The sequence below is a fragment of the Onychostoma macrolepis genome, chromosome 24 (assembly GCF_012432095.1).
Source record: "Onychostoma macrolepis isolate SWU-2019 chromosome 24, ASM1243209v1, whole genome shotgun sequence".
In the NCBI taxonomy this organism is placed as follows: domain Eukaryota; kingdom Metazoa; phylum Chordata; class Actinopteri; order Cypriniformes; family Cyprinidae; genus Onychostoma; species Onychostoma macrolepis.
Window position 1 is genome coordinate 7,175,469 of NC_081178.1, and position 19,992 is coordinate 7,195,460.

The window sequence follows — 19,992 nt, forward strand, 5'->3', positions numbered from 1 at the left end:
CACCCATCCATCCATTTTCTGTCTGTCTGTCCGTCCATCCATCCATCCATTTTCCATCTATCTATCTATCTATACATTTTCCGTCCGTCTGTCCATCCATCCATCAATACATACATACAATTTCCATCTGTCTGTCTGTCTGTCCATCCATCCATCCATTTTCCATCTATCTATCTATACATTTTCCGTCCATCTGTCCATCTATCCATCCATCCATCAATACATACATTTTCTGTCCGTCCATCCATCCATCCATTTTCTATCTATCTATCTATCTATCTATCTATACATTTTCCGTCCATATGTCCATCCATCCATCAATACAAACATACAATTTCCATCTGTCTGTCCATCCATCCATCCATCTTCCATCTATCTATCTATCTATCTATCTATCTATCTATCTATCTATCTATCTATCTATCTATCTATCTATCTATCTATCTATCTATCTATTTTGCATCATCCATCCTTCCATCTTTGCATTTTGTGTCAATCCATCCATTTATCTCTCTATATCTTTCCATACATTTTCTGTCCATTCATCTATGCATAAATTAAATATAAGAGCTAAGGACTAAAATCCAGGGCGAAGAGGTGTTAAAAAAATTAAATGCAAATATGTGTTTTCACATTAGCAAACTGTTTTATCATTCATGATTTTCTATGTATTCAAATGTTCTTTAATTATTTGAGAACTGCGGTAACATAAAAGGCGACAGAATAACGATTAAAGTACAGATAAAAGGGACGAGCGCAGACAGAGCGAGATCTCGCAGGGTCAGATGGAGGACAGACGTTCAAAATAACACCTCTGAGTCCAGTGAAGATCATTCCGACAGACAGCCGGATATCACAGTCAGTTGCTTATCGCAGGACCTTGAAAATACCAGGGAAAAAAATCCCAGCCCCTCTCTCTTTCTCTTTCACCTTCAAAGCGGGTCTAATACGGCCTCAAAGAATACTTGATATTCTCCTATTGGTATTTGCAGATGGTGCTGCTGCTCACACATTCATTCGGCGTGGAGGAAAGGTTGTGTCTTGGGACTCAATAGATTAGTAAGTCTGGGGACAAGTGTCTGGATGCCCCTGTTTAGCATGTGAATGACACACCAGTGTGCATTATTGCCTTTGGTCAGAGGAGGCAAGGAGCAGCAAGAGGGACAGTGGAGAGACCATTCAAGAGCAATTGTATTTGCATTAAATATGTATCAATGAAAAATCATGTTACATGAGGTAGCTGTAATCTCTATTCTGAAGGGTGATGTTCTGCTGCTCCTGGACAACAACAGAACAATCCTATGCAAAATAAAATAGTTTTGGTATTTAGAAACATTGTGATATTCTTATTTATGATATTTATAGTAGTTCTGGGTACATTTTAATTTATCTCCTCTAAATAGCAAGATATCTTAAAAACCTAAGATCAGTCTTTTTATTTTAATGTTTCTTGTGCTGCTTCTCTGAAGCCACAGCTTAAAAGATTAAAAAAGATTCATATTTTATATTCAGAGTTTGCAGTCTTAATTGAATTTAATAAGACAACAAGGATGCATATCGTGAATTAATAGCAAGAAAACGTTTTTGATTTCTTCTCGCTGGCTGCATGCAATAACATGCAACCAATTCACCACAAAATGATTCTTTTTTTGTGAATCAAATGCATACAGTACTTCACAAGCAGGGTAGTCCGTTTCATAAACGAATGACTCTTTTAAACCGATTAGAACTTGAGAAATGCAGTTGATTAATGAACAAATGATTTTTTAAAACAGCTCATTTTAGTGAATCAAAAACAGTGCAAACAGTGTAGTCTGATTCACAAATAAATGACTCTTTTAAACCGATTCATTTTTTATTGAATCAGCTACTATCTATCTATGCTTCATACAATTTTAACAAGAGTGAGTAGAAAAAAAACATGATCTTTTCGCAGAAATGTACTTTTTTTTTCATTCCATCTTTTTAAATGCCATGAATAAGGGTGGTAATGCTTTTGGCTTCTTAAAAAAAAATCTCATTCAATGGAGGACAAATCTTCAGATTATTTTCAAAAACACTCATTCCAGACTGGACAGAATGCAACAAACAAACAAACCAAAAAAAAACGAGACAAAACTCAAGCACTAGCACTGCTAACACTGATAGACAGCGAGCGCAGGAGCCTGGTTATTGAACACTGAGTGCTCTGTGAATTTGTACCGATCCGAGCAGACAGTAGATGCTTTCCTGCGCTCTGCTTGAACCTAAAATGAAAGTGCTTTTGCTTTTGACAATGAAGCTCTCCGTGAAGATTGAACGCCCTGCGTTTACTGGAGGTGGGGACCTAAGAGCTTCACTCTGAAGGGGCCTCTCTGGGGGGTAGCCAGCATTTAGAAGATCTGATTAATCATAGTCTCTCTCTCTCTCTTTGAGGTGATAGCTCAGAGGTAGCAGGAGGCCTGGCCCTCGTTACGTGTGCGTCCGGGGAGAGACAGCAGTTTACAGAGCTGTGTGTGAGCAGGGAGATGAATGAACGGCACGGTGAAATAATCAATTATCACTCTCTTCACCGCTGGAACAGGCCCACACACACACACACACACACACTGCAAAAAATATTCTTAATCTGCATTTTTTGTCTTTGTCTTTGTGCTTTATGTAATGTATCTAATATTTTGCTTGCTATTTTAGTAAAGCAATATCCTCAAAACAAGTTAACTGCATAGTAAGGATGCAGAAAATTTATCAAAACTCACAGTCAAGACATTTATAATGTAACAAATGAATGCTGTTCTTTTTAACTTTTGAACTCAGAATACTAAAAAAGTATTAGTTTCCTCAAAAATATTTAATAACATAATTGTTACGAAATTAGAAATTATTTCTAAAGCATATTAGAATTATTTCTAAAGGATCATGTGACACTGAAGACTGGAGTAATGATGCTGAAAATTTGAAAATGTAGCTTTGCCATCACATGAATAAAATACATTTTAAAATATATTCAAATAGAAAACATATATTAATTTGTAATAATATTTCATAATATTACTGTTTTCAGTGTATTTTGTAGAGAAGTGCAGCCTTGGTAAGCATAAGACCTTTAAAAGAGACATTACATTTTTTTTTTTTTTTACCAAGCTCAAACTTTTGAAGTGTGTGTGTGTCTATAAGCAAAATTGTATAAAATATTAGGCCATATTAGGATTTTTTTTGTGATAATCATTGCTTTTGTTAGAATTTTTCCTTAAAACAATCTGAAAAGACAAGACAGTTTGTTAAAGTGTAAATATGCAATATTGCTTCAAGTAAATAAATCTGGTCTTAAGGATGGTAAGATTTTTTTTTTTACCAGAAAACAACAAAATATTGATTAAGAAACTGATTTTTGCAGTGCATACCCTTAAAAACAGAACCAAACACCATGTGCGTCTCATTTTTAAAACAAGACAAAAACACCCGATTAAAAAAAAAAAAGATTTTTTGCAGAGCAAACACTTCAGAAACCCAGACAAACCAACACCTTTTGTGTCTAATATTTAATTTCCTACTGTCAGTGATAGCCCTTAACTGTGTTTTCTAGTATAGTCAGTGATTTTGACACCGTTGGGGATTTTTCAGGCCGAAAGGGTTTTTACTGAACACTCGTGGAGGAATATAAGTCACCAGAGTTTGTGAAGAGAGGAGCGATAAAGGGGAGGAGATGAAGAGAGAGAGAGCGATTGCACCAGAATGGGATGAGAGGTGTCCACTGAGAATTTGGAAGTGGAGGATCTCACTCTGGCGTTCAATCTGCGCCAGCTCCAATACTGTGGAAATAAATTGGTTTTTAAATAGATTGCTAAGCCTCTATCAGCGAGCCACTGATGTGGGTACATTTCATAGGCGGCTATTTAAACCAACCTAAAGCCCATCCATAGTGTAACCTTATTAAAGATATCTGCCAGTTAGACTTCACTAGCTCAGCGTGCTTCACCTCCCGCCTGAAATTAATCTCTGAAACGATACACGCGATAACCGGCCTCACACATATGGAGGAATACAGAGCAGGACTGTAATTAATGTAACAAGGCTTAGTGGCCTCTATCAGCGCTCTGTAAGAAATGGACAAGCTGTGAGACTCAACAGGCCTGAGATTGTGAGGTTTAGAAGTAGGAAAGTTGTCTGTTTGAGAGCTTTTGAGGTTGAAAGGTCAGGATGTTAAGAGATTGTAGCAACATCACCACTCAAAAATTTGGACACACCTACTCATTTTTTAAATTATTTTCCACACTTTTGAACAATAGTAATCATATGACTAAATAAATAAGGTTTCAAAGGGGGGATTGTAGTGATGCATAGAAGAACCATTTTCTAGATGGAACCTTTTTTTTTTTCTTAGAGTGAAGAATATTTAAATTATCTTAAGACATTTTGTGCAGTATGAAGGTTCCAAGGTTTTTAAAGGCTCCTCATGAAACCGTCAATGCTAATAAAGAACCTTTATTTTTAAGTGCACGCTGAAAAAAAATGGTGTAGAAGACGTTTTCACTCAGAAATTGCTAATAAATGGCATTGTTACATTTTTATTTACAACTTTGGAAAAAAAAATTTTGTAGTGTATCAGAATTTTATAGAGAAAAAAATCCACTCTTCATTTGCTTAACCAGCTTCACAATCTGCTTTTCAAACAACATTGAGGAAATTCATTGAATACTTTTTGGCTGATTTTTCTTCTCTATATTCCTCAGTTTAACAATTAAAAGACAAAAAGTTAAATTCACGGGGGGGAAAAAATGCAGGTCAAAAATTTTTTATCTAGTGTGTCCAAACTTTTGACTGCTCATGTAGCTTCCATTTCCTGTATTGAGGGAAACATATGCTAACATAGCACATTTTCAATTGATTAATGCAGCTGATCTTGATTTGTGGTGAAAAGCATTATGGTCTTGAGAGAAGTCAGGGGATGATTGAACATCATGACATCATGTATGAGGAAAATCCTGTAAAGGAGCTCACTTAAAAAAAAAATGCTGAGCCTATAAAAAATAACCCTGCATTCAGGCCTTTGTGCTGGGTGTAAATGGGTAGTTGACGTATCAATATGTCCTATGGTGTGACGAAAAAAAAACAACCTCTAACATTGAAGATAAACCTCTCTCATGCTATTTGTAACTCTAAGAAAGAAAATAGATTTTTCTCATGTTATTTGAATGTTTTTGCTATGTCACACCATAGGACACAGCCCAATTTTTATTTGTCAACTACCCAAATACCAACCCATACAACCATGAAGGGTAAACTAATTAGTCGAATGAATAACCATTCGTCAAAAAACGATCAATTGCAAAAAAAGAAAAATTATTTAATTATACTCCATAAACGGAATTAATCTGTTTTATAGAATGTAGTCATGCAAATAAATTAATAATTCATACCTTAAATGTTTCTAAAGCTTACATAATTTGGCTTCCATTAGATGGGACAAAATGGCCAAAAATAATCATTAAATAAATAAATAATATTGCAGCCAAACATGCTCCACTTCTTGTCAATATCTCAAATCCTTTAAAAATAATTAAAGTCACTGCAGAGAAAATGTTCCTGTAATTTAAGGCTTTTGCAACTGAGTGAATTCAACTGTCTGAGAGCAGAACACAGACATAAACATCAATCCTACAGCTGAATAATCAGAATATAATGGACGCTGAGTCCTGTCACCAAAACATCTCAGTCTTATTCTAAAGAATGTGATGATGACCAGAAAGGCATCTATTATGTCTGTTTTCTGTTGTTTGGGGCTACATCTTGTCTTGCAAAATAAACTGCAAGCTGTCGAATGCCACAAGCTCAGACAACAAGAAAAGAGCGTTGAATGGTGTCAAAAAAGACAAAGTACTTTTGAAAAAAAAAAAATAATTACTTAAATATAAGTAAATCTCAACATTATGATAAATGGTTTTTGAAGCATACAAACACTATCAGAATGTACAGAAGTAAAACATTGTTATATTAATCTGAAATTTCTGTTTAATTGTTCATGATTTGTTTGTATGTGGTGTGTATTTTTAACATTGTTTGTAATGTATTTTTTGTTTTTGGCTTGCATATTTATGACCTACATTTAAAACCGATTCTTCACCTATAAAAGGACAAAATATACAAATACATCATAATTTACTTAAATCAAGCTTTATTTATGATATGAGGGGAGGAACAAAGACGATGTGCACATAAAAATAATTTCAATAAAGAACAAATGAAGACGAGCTGCAGAGGCCTGAATAATTTCATCACGTCATAAACCGCAGACAGATGGAAGTTAATCTGTGTGAGGAGTTTACAGCGAGATATTTACTCAACAGCATCAATAAAAATGATATCAGAGAGACACACTATCAATATGCTTCAGACATCACAACTATGAGAGGGTAGAATATTTTAGTTAAACAAATAAGTGTTTTAATCTTTAAAAACAGGAAAATATTATAATATAACAGATCATTGTTAAGGTTGCATGTGACCTTTTTCACAATTGTCACTCCTAAGGCACTGTTCAGCAAAAATTAATAAAGGAATAAATGAACCGCCATTCATTTTGAATGCACATTACTAAGAATAATATAAAAAAAAAATAAATCAATTTTTTTTTTTTTTTAAACAGCCAAAACCTGTTAGATCTAAAACTATTTCATCTAAACAGATACAATGATATCAAAAAGGACTTAAAAAGTTAACCAACTAATGTGGTTTTCAATTGTGTTTATGTCCCCTAGTGGTAAAACATTACATGATTCCTCCTCCACACCTCTTTTCTCTCTATTCATTTAAACACACAGCCGAAAGAACGATAATTACAGAGTGATCAAGGACAGAGCGGGCTGATTGTTGCCTTTAGTCTATCTGAAATGCTAATACATCACTTAAATGTGCCGAATGATAATGGAGAACAAATTAAAATGTTTGCAGATTTACAAATCGTTCACGTCAATACATCAACAGCCGGTCCAAATGCAAACTCGTTTTTATGCAAACTACATCTATATAAAAAAGCAAAAGAATACTTTTTTCACATAAAACTCTCTCATGTATATTTATAAGATTTGATCGTAAGCTTTCATAAGTCAAGTAGATCCTATTAGGTTGCCTAAATGGATTTCATGGACGTTAGAATGCAGCATCATACGCTCGCCTGATACATATTCATGATATACGCGTGCCTACACGGGAAGCCACGCCGCAGTCAATCTAAAGCCGTGGTAACTGTTTATCTGCAGTGTGTTCCTTTACAATCCGCATAAATTTAGCTGTCAGTGGCGTCGTGGACATTTCATTCATTTTTTTCCTATTTTTCCCCCCCTTCCATCCATCCCTCCCGGAGCTCCATATGGAAACCCTGCACGATAAATGTCATTTCAAAATCAATTTGCATTAAAAAGGTAGAGTGTGTGTGCGGTCCTGAGAAAAGAATATATGGCACAAACCGAACACATTTGCATCTACAACCCCGCCCGGGATGTTACAATATACAGCCTTTGGGGTGAGGACGGCGAATCATAAAAACCCTGGTTTTTCCTTTGCGCTGGCTGAAAAGCAGGAGTAGCCGGATAAATCAAGAGCACAAGCATCACACACAAACAGGAAATGCAGCTTCGCTGACTCAATAAATGGATGTGGGCGTGAACCTCGGCGTTAGCAAACGCATGTGTGTGTGCAGGCAGGTGGGCCTTCTGGATTCAACGCTCTCTCTAGTCCATTGCAGTCGCCGCCGACATGACTCTCCTCGACTACGCGTATTCTTAAGCAATAACAACGAGAGCCGTATTATCCACCCAAGAATACCCGTCACCGAAGAGAGTCCTTTACAGAGAGAAACAACAGAACCGCCGGCATCGTCGGAAAACGGAAAGGCCTTTTCAAAACAATTGATTGAAGACGCTTTGTAGCGCAAGGCAAGGGCTTCTCAACGGCTCGTCTGCAAACAGAAATTAACAGTGCATTTTTGTTCAGTAAACGCCTCAGGAAATATGTGGTAAGTGTTTTTGTTGTTGTTGGTTTTGGTGCTATTTCCTCCCAGCAATCTGTGCTCTCACAGGGCCACTCGGGGGGAAAGGTGCATTTAATGTAGGAGCGGGGGATGGGGCAGAGGTGGTGGATGGGGGTTATGTGTAATCCACCCGCCCCCCGCCCCCCAACAGCATAAACTCACCTGGGATGCAAGGACCCCGCGGAGGTCCTCCGGCGAGCGTCCATGTCCTGACTCCCATCACCACTGCGATGATTACAATGATGATAGTCCACAGTAGCGGGTTCGCCTAAAAACACAGACCACCGGGGTTAAAATAGAGCGGGACGCTTGATATCTAAATGCTATTATGGTCCACTTCATCACACGCTGCACATCTCATCTGTCTAAATGATATAGAAACAGAAAAAAAATTAGCCAAACAGTCCATTAGCACCGTGAGGAGAATTCTATATGGAGACATGGACTCAAATGAAGCATGGCGGCCCCCCTCTATACCCCACTTGAGGATGACAGGGGGAGGGAAAAAAAAAAAGAAGGGGTGGGGGCTAAACTGTGTGATTAGTCTAGGAGAAAAAAAATCAACTTGTAATGCGTATTAAATGCATCGTGTTACATAGAGAATTGTGAATTTCTTTATAAAATAGGTCTGATTTTGATTATGGTTAAATGCATTAGTAGTGAACGTTTGGTTACTAATATTAGGTATAATTCAGTGCATTTAGCAATTTGTGTTTATGTGGTGTCACACTAATTTTAACATATAAAGATGATTTTCAGCTGACAAACGTAATTGTGTAAAAATTCAATTTTATTTGAAAGGTTTGCTTGAATACAAATACCACATTTCAACTTGCTCTGTTAGAATTTTTTTTTTTAATTAACAGGCCTTATTTATGGTCGTTTCATTTTCCTGCAAAATTGTATTCTGTTATAATTCCCTTATAATTAGCTTGTGCTTAAATTACAGAATAATATTTTAATCAGTAGAACACAAGCTCACAATTTTTAACAAAATAAAACAGATGTTATTTTTAAAAAAAAAAGACATTTTTAAGAATATAAATATTATTATATTATCCTATCAGATTTTTCTCTATTTAATGCAAAAACTATTAATTTAAAAAATGACACTAAAAAAAAAAAAAAAAAAATCACCTACTGAATTATAGTCTACATACCTACCCAAACAGATTTCTCTATTTTACACCAATCATTCACAAAACGAGAAAAACACAATCAGCTCTCATGCTAAAATCCACACATCTTGAGACCCAACAGAGAGAAAGAGAAGGCAGCACAAGAAACTGGAGGAGAACCTAACGGAGACAGATGGAGAGGGAGAAGCTGGACTCGAGCACAAACGCAACAAAAGCTACCGTACGGGTGCACACCGGCAGTGTAGCAGCCGGCTGCTCGCTCGCTCTCCAGACCCTCAGTCTGCAAAACCATCAGACGCACCTCACACACACACACGCACACACACACACAGCCACCCTGACGCAGGGCACACTCCCCCAGTGCTATAGCCCCAGGGCTCTCGCTCTCTCTGTCCATTTCTGAGGCTACACACACACAAAACCCCTCTTCCAAACCCCCCAGAACTCCAGGAGTTAATCAATGGCCTCCGTGCATGGATTTTATGCTTTTTTTGGTTTGTTTGTCTTTACCAAAGTTCCTCCGGTCCATATCTTCTTAAATTATACATATTTTTTCCTGATTTTTTTTCTTCATGCAAGAACCCATTCACTCACTGTTTATATTTACATTTTTAAGGAATTCTAAGAATGAAACAGTTTGGAGCCAAAAAATAAGAACATATCTGTATTCTCAACCTCTCTCCACTCCCTCTCCACTCACCCTTTCTCCACAAGCGATCTGCGCTATTCCACCCCACACTAAAAGAAAAAAAACACACACTTCGAGCTGGACCCTTTACTGATTGCGATTTAATTGAATGGAGCCCATGAATATGGTAATTTCGCTAGACACTTGACACCAAGCATCAGGAGGTGTGGTGGACCACACCAGCAAAAAAACAACGACACACACTATTGAAACAACGATCAATATATTTGAAAAAAAAAAAGAAAAAGAACTGGACCGACGTCCACATGTGGATGCGACTTACCCCGTCAAACCTTCAGCATCTCATCGTGCCACCCATCTCAGCAAGGTGGGATGCCCGATCGTGATAAACCCAGGACGGTACAGCGATGTTAGAGAGAGCCAGGCGGCCAGTCCCGTGGTGCGCAGGTGGACGCGGTACACGCTTGCAGGGGGGACGCTTGACAAAAGGATCAAAACCCACTGCCCACTCCCGAGCCAGTTGTTGCTTGACACAGCAAATGAACTTACAGCACAAGAGCGAGTGAAGCTGAGGGAGGGAGAGACAGACGGAGAGAGAGAGGCAGAGGAGGAGAGAGAGAGTGTTTGGCGCGTGTGTGTGTGTGTGAGAGAGAGATGGAGAATGAGTGAGAGAGAGGAGGAGGTGGGGTAGAAGGGGGTTCGGAGTGAGCGGGCGAGCGAGCGAGGGAGAGAGAGAGAAATCACAGCATAACAAAACCTATAGCTACGTGGATGGCCACTCTCTCTCTCTCTCTGTCTCTCTCTCTATCTCTCTCCACCCTCTCCGGCTCAAAGGAAGGGAGAGAATAATTAGATTTGAGCCACACATGCTTTCCAAAAGCACTGACTCGTGGATCCCAGGCACCTAATGTTGGATTAATTGAGGGAGATCTGATGTGCTACATGCACCGTGAGCCCTCGGCTCTGACTCCCCCCCCACCTCCTCCTCCTCTTCCTCCTCACCCTCCTCACGACGCCAAAAAACTACCATCGTGATACGACTCCCTGCTCCTCTCTCCCGGCATATGGTGACTGACACGGCACTGTAGGCACAGAGAAAAGAAATAATAGATTGTTTATTTAATTGCGAATACATACAGACGTTTATTAGGCTGGATTTGTGCTTCTGTCAGAGTGGAAAACAGTCAGTATCCATCTTAGAAAGTGTTGTGAATACCAGCAGGAAAGGAAAAATTGGAGTTTTCGAGTTTAAAGACAACAAATGCATCCGATTTCACTTTTTGAGCATGGCGTTTGCAATTAAAAAACCTAAAATGTTTAGAAATAGGCTTTCTTCACATCTGAGATTATTCCCATCGGATAGATGGGAATAATGAAAGTATATAACGCAATTTTCATCAAAATATAGTTTATATAGAAATATTCCTTAAAGATAGTCCTGTAAATATTCCTTACAGTTAGGATATGTAAGAATTTCTACACATTTTCGACTGTGAATAATCAAAAAACGTAGAAACGGTGAAAAATTGTGGCTAATATTAAGGAAATATATATATATATATATATATATATATATATATATATGTATGTGTATGTGTGTGTTTGTGTGTGTATAAATGCATATAGACATATACATACAGACACAAATACATACACTTGACTACACCGCAACAATTCGCCACCATTTCCACTTCCACCTCATCCCCTTTCATAGAAATCGCATCAATAATATCAATATGATATTCAATATTCAAGGTAAATGGCAAAAGAAAGCAGCTCTGGTAACTGGCTTTTAAAAGACCAGCAGACAAAGGAATCAGACATGTTGAATTTCACACCATGGAAAGCGGTCTACTGCCCCCTGTTGACCATTCCGTCGTGGTCCAAACAGGAAGGCCCAGACAGCTGGACCATATTGCGACGACACACGGCGCAATAATTGCAGGAAAAACACAATTCTTTATCAAGCTATAGTCGTCTAATCAACATTAGGCACGAAACAAAGCAAATCGGTGAAAATGGAAAAGAAATGGAGGGATGAGAGCTGGAGGAAGAGGGGGAGGAGAGGCGCTCTTGTTCTCTCTCTCTCTCTCAAGGAGAGGTGAGAATTCCTTACAAAAGCCTGGATGATTCTGTTTTCACCCTTTCAAGGCCATATGAGCTCGGCACAGACGTACGCCAGCTGAAAAAAATCATCCGCTTTTACTTTTTAGCTTCTACTCGTTTGGTCTTTTTTGACACAAAGTAGCAATTAAGGTGATAGTGTTATGGGGGGGAAGGAAGAGGCCTTGTCTGCTAACACCCTTTGTTTGCTCACGCCGAAATAACTGAAATCGACTTTCAGAAAAGAATGAGATACTTTAATTGACATCTACAATAAAGCGCCTCTGTATGTTATTTTGATCAGCTCACCCCCGTTTCAGGTCACAAAGTAATAAACGGAAGGTAAAGACACATTGTCATCCAATGTTCCCTGTGGATTGTTTTAGAACACGTATGTAATGACCAGCTATTAGCATGCTATTTTTTCCTGCGCCGCCCAGCGTGGACACATTAGTTCATTAGCAGCTGTTTCACTGCTGTAAATATCTTCGCCCGGGCGAAAAAAATGATTTATTTAAATTTGATGCGCTGAGTTTATTTGCCTGGTGGCTCGTGCGTGCTGAAGAGAGAGATATTCACCTATCCTTGCAATAAACAACACCCCCCCACCACCACCACCTCGCCTGGCTGTATTTCAATTCAACAAGCTTATAAACACACATACGCTAGCGCACGCTCTCGCGCACACAAGCACGCGGGCATCCGGCAAATAGAATTCCTTCAAACGTACGTGGGTTGAAACACACTCCAGGGATAGAGAGAGGAGAGGTGCAGGGAGCAAAGGCCAGGCGCGGAGCTCCCTGTATCCAAATGGCATTACTCACTCTGAGATGTATTATTAAAGAAAGAAGTACCGCAGGCCATGGCTGACAGACCGTGCAACAGTAAACAAGAAAAAAACAGCAGCGTTTGACAGCTAAAACACCGTGCTTTCATTCTCACACTGATACCGACAACACGGAGATGTGTTCGAATGAGACGGTGTATGTACGTATCTGTGTGCGTTTGGGGTAAAAAGTATCTTTGACACTATTTGAAATGTTTTATAGGGTTGCGATGACTTTTGATATTCAATTTGTGCTTTTTTCTTTTGTGCAAGCGCGCTGGTAATCCACGGGAAAGAACAAACAAAGATCTCTTCAATATCACAACTGTTTCTCCTAGCTTTGAGGTTAAATGGAAACATTTGCAGATCTTTTTCCTGAGAAGAAGGCCACAGGAATCACATGAGACTTTACTGGAGGTTCACAAGAAATTGCAACTTGTGTCTCGAATTGTGCTTGGATGCAGTCACATTAGTTTCAATATGAGCTCAAACACTTGTCACCAAATCGATACTTCAAATCAACATCTGTCAATTTATTTTAAGGTCCAATTCTCCTCGTTAACAAACCATTAATTACGACTTTTGCCTCAATAAACTCCTAATTTGCTGTTAAGTTTAGGTATTGGGTAGGATTAGGGATGTAGAATATGATCATGCAGAATATGTGCTTTATAAGCACTCTTAAACAGCCAATGCATTATTAATAGGCATGCTAATGGCAACTAGTTAATAGTAAGAATTTGTCCCTATACTAAAGTGTTACCGAAACATCTGAGACAACTGGGTCTCAATATGAATCTTTAATCTTATTGTATCTCTTATTTTAGGAGATCCTCTGGAGTCAGAATAGATCTTGAAAGTCTCAAGCTGTGCTTCAATTCACCAAAAAAAGTCAGAGACCTCAGACCTCAGTAAACATTTCTCATCAAATTCTCCCAAGACCAAATTATCTGAGCGGGAGTTTTTCCTCGACAAATTTTCAAGACACAATTATGTGAACTATTTTGTTCAATTTCATAGCTCTTACTGTATGTCAGCACAACAGTACGACTTGTTTCAATTTAATTTTAAGAAAAACATGATACAAAGTTGATATTTTAACTGACAACTCTTCAATACAATTTCTTCTTCAATGCAATTCAGTATCAAGGAAAAAGTCACAAACCTCCTTAAAATCTCACATCTCTGTTTCAGAAGAGATCTCAACCATGTCTTAAACTGTGCTCAGATTCACCAAGACACCAAAGCCTGCATTTAAAAGAAGAAAAAAACAAAACATATCTCAGTATGAATTTGAACTTTTTTCATCAAACTCTCACAAGACTAAATTATCTGAGCTGCTATTCATGTTAATTTTACAGCTCTTCACTCTTACTGTGTCAGCAATCTCTTTGGTGACTGTTTTTATTTCTCCTAAAAATTGAAATTTAACAAACACCTCCATTAAGTCTTCTGAGCTTTTAAAGAGAAAACAAAATGTACATATGTAATGTTTTCTTGAGTCAACACTACTGTAATGCCAAACCATGGTGACCAATAGAAATGCATAGTAAAGAAAAATCACAAACCTCCTTAAAATCCCATTTGTTTCTCTTACACATCTTCTGAATAGGAGGCCCCAATAATTTCATCTTCAGGAGGAGTTTCAGAGATCTCAAACATGTCTCAGTATGTGCTCTGGTTTGAATATGAATTCAAAAATTTCTCATCAAATTCTTCAAAGACCACATTCTGAGCTGCTATCCATGTTAATTTTAGAACTCTTTACTGTATGTCTACAATTGTCATGGTAACACTTTAGAATACCGTCCCATCATTAATGAATAACTAGGAACAAATGACTAATGCACTATTAACATTCTAGTAACTACTATTAGCTAACAAGAAACTCTGATTAACAATTTAGTAAGTAATAGCGCTCAGTTGAAACTGGTAGTTCACTATTAGCGAATTGATAACTATTTTTTTTTCATATATCCTGGAGAACTACTGTATACAGGTCCATAATTAATGTGAATTATGCATAATGTATAATTATAATGTATAATGTATAACCCACTAGTAATGACTCAAGTACTATCAAATCCTTCAAAAGGAACTACTAATTACTTGGATCAGTATTCTAAAGTGAAACCATGACAACTCCCTAATATTGGCTGACGTCATTGTAAGCTTTTGAGATATATGTAAGGTTTTGGATAGTAATGACTTAAGTGTTACTACATCCTTCTGAAGAAATTACGAATTATTTGGATCAGTATTCTAAAGTGAAGATCATGGTAACCCACTAGTAATGATTAGTGTTACCAAATCTAGTAAAATGAATTACTAACCAGAATCTTACAAAAACCTCAATTTTACAATGATTTCAGTAATTACAAGGGAGCACTATTACTTACTAATTAATTAATCAGTTTCTTGTTAGATACTAGTAGTTACTAGAGTACTTATATTGTGTTACTCATGTGTTCTTGTGTACTTATTCATTAATGATGGAACAGTATTCTAAAGCGTTACCATTGTCATATTTGTGCCCAATTACATTTTAGGACGAAGTTGATACTTAAATGAAATAAGTATAAGTAGTTGAGTCAAAATGATATAAAAAGTGTAGTTGTAGTGTGTGTAAAAAACAGAAGCACTTTCTTCAGGATACTGAACTGACAGAGCGCTGGAGACCCCTAGATGCTGGCCAAGACCCTACAACACCACCACTGCTGTCCCTACGAGGACATTCAAATGCACACACACACAAACACACACACAAAGTGACTATACCTAGAATATTTTCTGCCAGGGACACAGCAATGAGGAAAGCGTATGCGTGAGCATTATGATGAGAGTATACCTAAATCTGTCTATTATTACCACTGCAAGATCATGTGACTCCATTCACATGCCAGTTACAATTATATAGAGGGCGGAACATAAAATGAGAGATATGATGTGAAAGACGGAGAGTGTCCAACCTTCTGCGGCTTTTGTAGCACTATTATTTGTCATTCCAATAAAACCCAGTGAAACCTGAAACTCGAGTGAGAGAAAATAAAGTCTACAATCCAAGCTCCTCCAACTAAATCTGTTTTTAAACACTCTCTCCCACACACACATGCATATACACACAAAGGCAACTAGGTATGTAAATTGGATGCTCTCTCATGCAAATTATTTTCTGGTTATTAAAAACCAGCAAAGGTTGTTTGGAAAATCTGCCACTCTAGTGGGTTTCACTGTTTCAGAGCGTGGTAGAGAACATTTAAAGGGATAGTTCACCTAAAAATGAAAAGTCTCTCATTATTTACTCACCGTTTCAAAGCCTGTTCGTTTTCTTTCTTCTGTGGAACACAAAAGGAGAAGTTCGGCAGGATGTTAATGCTGCTCTTTTACCATACAAGTGAATCTTCAGTAACGGTCCAAATGGCTTATTTGCTATATTCCAAGTCATCTATGTTCATATGATAACATTGGTGACTGGAGCAATCGAGCTCTGAGAAATGACATTCACTTTCATTGTATGGAAAAGAGCAACGTGAACATTCTGCTAAATTTCTCCTTTTGTGATTCACAGAAAAAGTTCATACAGGTTTGCAAGTCAATAACTGATGACAGAATTAGCATTTTTGTCTGAATTATCCCTTTAAACCCGAGGATGTCAACAACTCAAAATCTGATTGAAACATGGGTTTTCTTGCACTCAGAATTACACAAAGCATGACATACAGCTGAGCATAAAATGCTCTGAAACCTCCCTCTCTCTCTGTTGCTGTCACATATCAATTGTGAACGGCTCTCTGTCAAGGGACTCCACCAATCTCATCATGGTCTCGGTCTGTCAGTGCTGACAAAGCAAAATTATTGCTTGTCACTGGATATTTATGTCCAGAAGGCTTAAACCAGACAGAGCGCTTCCTTTTTATTTGTGTGTTCTGTCCATAGATTGACCATTGACCTCCATGTGCCACTATAAGAGGAAACATTCAGACACATGACAGCTCTGCAAGGATAATGTCTATAAATCCGACACCTGGACAAAATGTTGAGAAACAGACCAATGACTTACAACCATCTTGGATGTAGTTCGCCGCTGTGTTTGTAATTAACCAATCGCATCCTTCTGCAGAAGCTGATGATGAATGTAAAATGAATGTTGACCTATTTATTCATCTATCTATTTATTTATGTTTATTTATTTTACTAAACAACAGTAAAAATACACAAACACATTTACATGCATAGGAAAAATGATTTTTTTTCTGAGTAAAATATAATTGAAATGCATATGCACTATATATAGTATTTCAGTTATTATATATTTAAAGAACAAATAACAAATATTTTACACACACATAAAGTATATATAACACAAGTGTGTGTATATAGTATGGAATATATGTTATGTTATGTTATATTTAAATATATAAATACTTCAAATAAACAAATTAAATATTTAACAATTAAATATTTGTGATTAAATATTGAACAAAATATACTTATGTATACATATTTAAAAATAACTCTTAAATATGCATTTACTATAAATATGCATTTAAGTTTATTTGTGCAGCAAATAAAATATAAAATATATGCATGTTATTAAATGGTTACATTTCAATGTTGCATTGATTTTGAGCGCCTTATTGTTTCAGAAAATCTTAAATGTTACCTTGAGCTCAACATTTGCGTCAACAGATTTTGTGAATAAAATATTTTGTTTGTTTTTTAACAAACATGCATGAGGATGTGTGGCAAGGGATCAGTAGTCAGTGTCTTTTTGCATTAATACAGTTTTATGCATCTGTGTTTACATGGAAATAAACTTTTAACAAAATCTCCAAAATGTCTTAAGAGCCCGAGATCCTTTGAAACTACATTAACAGAACATCACGCATTATGGCAGATGTGTCGAATTTTCACATTCTGCTTCTTTTTTTTTTTTGGCCCGTGGAAAGGCTTGTAGATGAGTGGGACATTTCTATGCAGCCTTCGCTCCATTACAGGATCATATCATTGGACATGTCACCCATCTAAGTGTGTGAAACCACAGCAGCGCTGTGACATTTTCACAAGATGAACAGAATCGAGGCCCTGAGCTTCTTCTCAAAGGCTCTGACTCAAAACCTCTTCCACATTTTAGCATGTGTTTACCTCAGGAAGCTGCCCGAGGAAACGAAAGCCAATGTAGTACATTCACTGGCTTTGATTCATCCCAAAAAGAAGTTAATTAACTGTCAACATCCTCGTCGCTCTTTATTTTTCTGTTTTCTTTTAATTTGCCTGATTCTTTCTGCTTGGTTTGCTGGTGTGTCATTATATCTGGCACTCGTTTAATGTTTACCCCTGAGTGATCCGATATTTACGTGGTTGTGGAGAGTGAACTGAAGTTGCCGCGTTGCCAAATCGATGACACATTTTCAAAATGTTCTGGCGGTTTCTGCAGCACATGACACTGAGGGAGTGGGCTGAGCGTGAGTGGAATCACACACACACACACACACACACACACACGCACGGCCCTTTTGAATACTGCCATCTGCTTTCAGCTCTACAGTGTCATCAAACTCATACACACCGATCAGTATTGCAATGTTTGTACGATGGAAACATGTCAACAATGCACCACATATTCATAAATAGAAATTGTACTGAGGATGATTCGCTTGAATCATGTCACAGCAAAAATTTGCACAAATTCAAGGACCCCAATGTTTAATGGAACGATATATGCAGCCAGCCAATCAGCAACCAGCAGACAATGGAGTCCAGGCAGTACATTTGTATGACATATTAAATGTCTACATAATCATAATGCCTGTATAAATGTTATAGTTCTGGAAAACTGCTTGGATACCGACTAACAGTATCTGGAATAAGGGAAGTTGACAAACACTTTTGGAAAGTGTATGAATATGAATATGTTCTTTGGCTGATGTGGTATATTCCATCTAAAACTATTTTAAACAACAGTTTAATAATACTTGTTTAAATAATATTATTATACATTCAGACTTTATTTCAGGTATTATATTTCAATTACTTAAACGGTATATATATATATATATATATATATATATATATATATATATATATATATATATATATATATATACATATGAAGAGTTCATTTGCAAAAACAGATCATTCTCAAAAATCATGTTTTCATTGTGCATTCCAATTAATCTCAATCAAACTGCAGTTGGGTTATTTTGACTAGATTAAAAAATAATTAAAAATACAGCTAACTAACACAATAAAACAATAAAAACATGATTTTTGAAAATTATAAAAAAAGTTTTTGTAAATAAACTCTTCATACATATATATATATATATATATATACACACACACAGAGACAGAAAGACATTATATACATGATATTTTTAAATCTATAGTTTTGAAAACATATACAATTAATGTATACAATTTTTATAAATATTAAAAACCTAATAAGTGAAAACAAATGTAAACATTTTAAACATTATACAAAACAGATAGTTCTTGACTTCAAAAACTATTAACTAATGAAACATCTTAATTATTTAATAATATTATTATGCATTGTGTTTATCTTTTTGTATTTTTAAAAATTATTCAGTTATTTATAATTATGCAATTATTAAGTCTGATGTATACTTACATTTTAGAAATAAATATGATCAACAATAATATATAATTTATTATACAAAAATGATGTACAATAAACAGTTAATTACAAATATATTTAAAAAAAAAAACTATAACAAGTGTAAACAAATGTAAATATTTTAAAAAAGATTATATAAAACAGATGACTTATTAAATCTAAAATTAAAACGAACCGATTTAACTAAAATGAACTGATTGCCCTTTGAGGGCAAAAAAATGATTGAAAAAAAGGAATAAGAAAAAAAGCCAGGCACATAGTATATGTTAACTGATATCATTTATCTAGGCTGCCTGTGAACTGAAAATTCAAGTCCTCCCAGAAGACATGTTCTTTTATTGAGTTTTTGACACCACTGCGCCTTTTTAAAATGCACTTACTTTTGTTTTCTTCTCAGTTCGTTGTGATATTGGATTCTGAGGTGAATTGGGTTGGTTTTTGGGGCGAGATGTGAGTGAGTTCTTAATGGAAGCTGGGAGGAAGCGCGGTAACGGCTGTGTGACGGTCCTTACCAGAACCCAGTCGTGACTCACTCAGACAAGGGGTGACAGAAACATGGCACCCAGGAGAGTAACACACACATCACCCTCCCTTACCGGAGCGCCGCTGACGCATCGCCATCGCCAT

General features: G+C 36.7%; 2 long non-coding RNA genes across 2 annotated transcripts in view; one reads left to right on the forward strand and one right to left on the reverse strand.

The window, feature by feature from the left end:
- Positions 1-19,992, forward strand: part of LOC131533618 (uncharacterized) — a 45,056-nt gene that overhangs the window by 13,604 nt on the left and 11,460 nt on the right. The gene's annotated exons all lie outside the window — the stretch shown is intronic.
- LOC131533619 (uncharacterized) lies at positions 6,087-10,870 on the reverse strand. The gene is made up of 3 exons (XR_009269170.1): positions 10,119-10,870; positions 8,171-8,276; positions 6,087-7,936 (listed from the first exon to the last, which is right to left on the reverse strand). It is a non-coding gene; the product is annotated as an uncharacterized LOC131533619 (long non-coding RNA).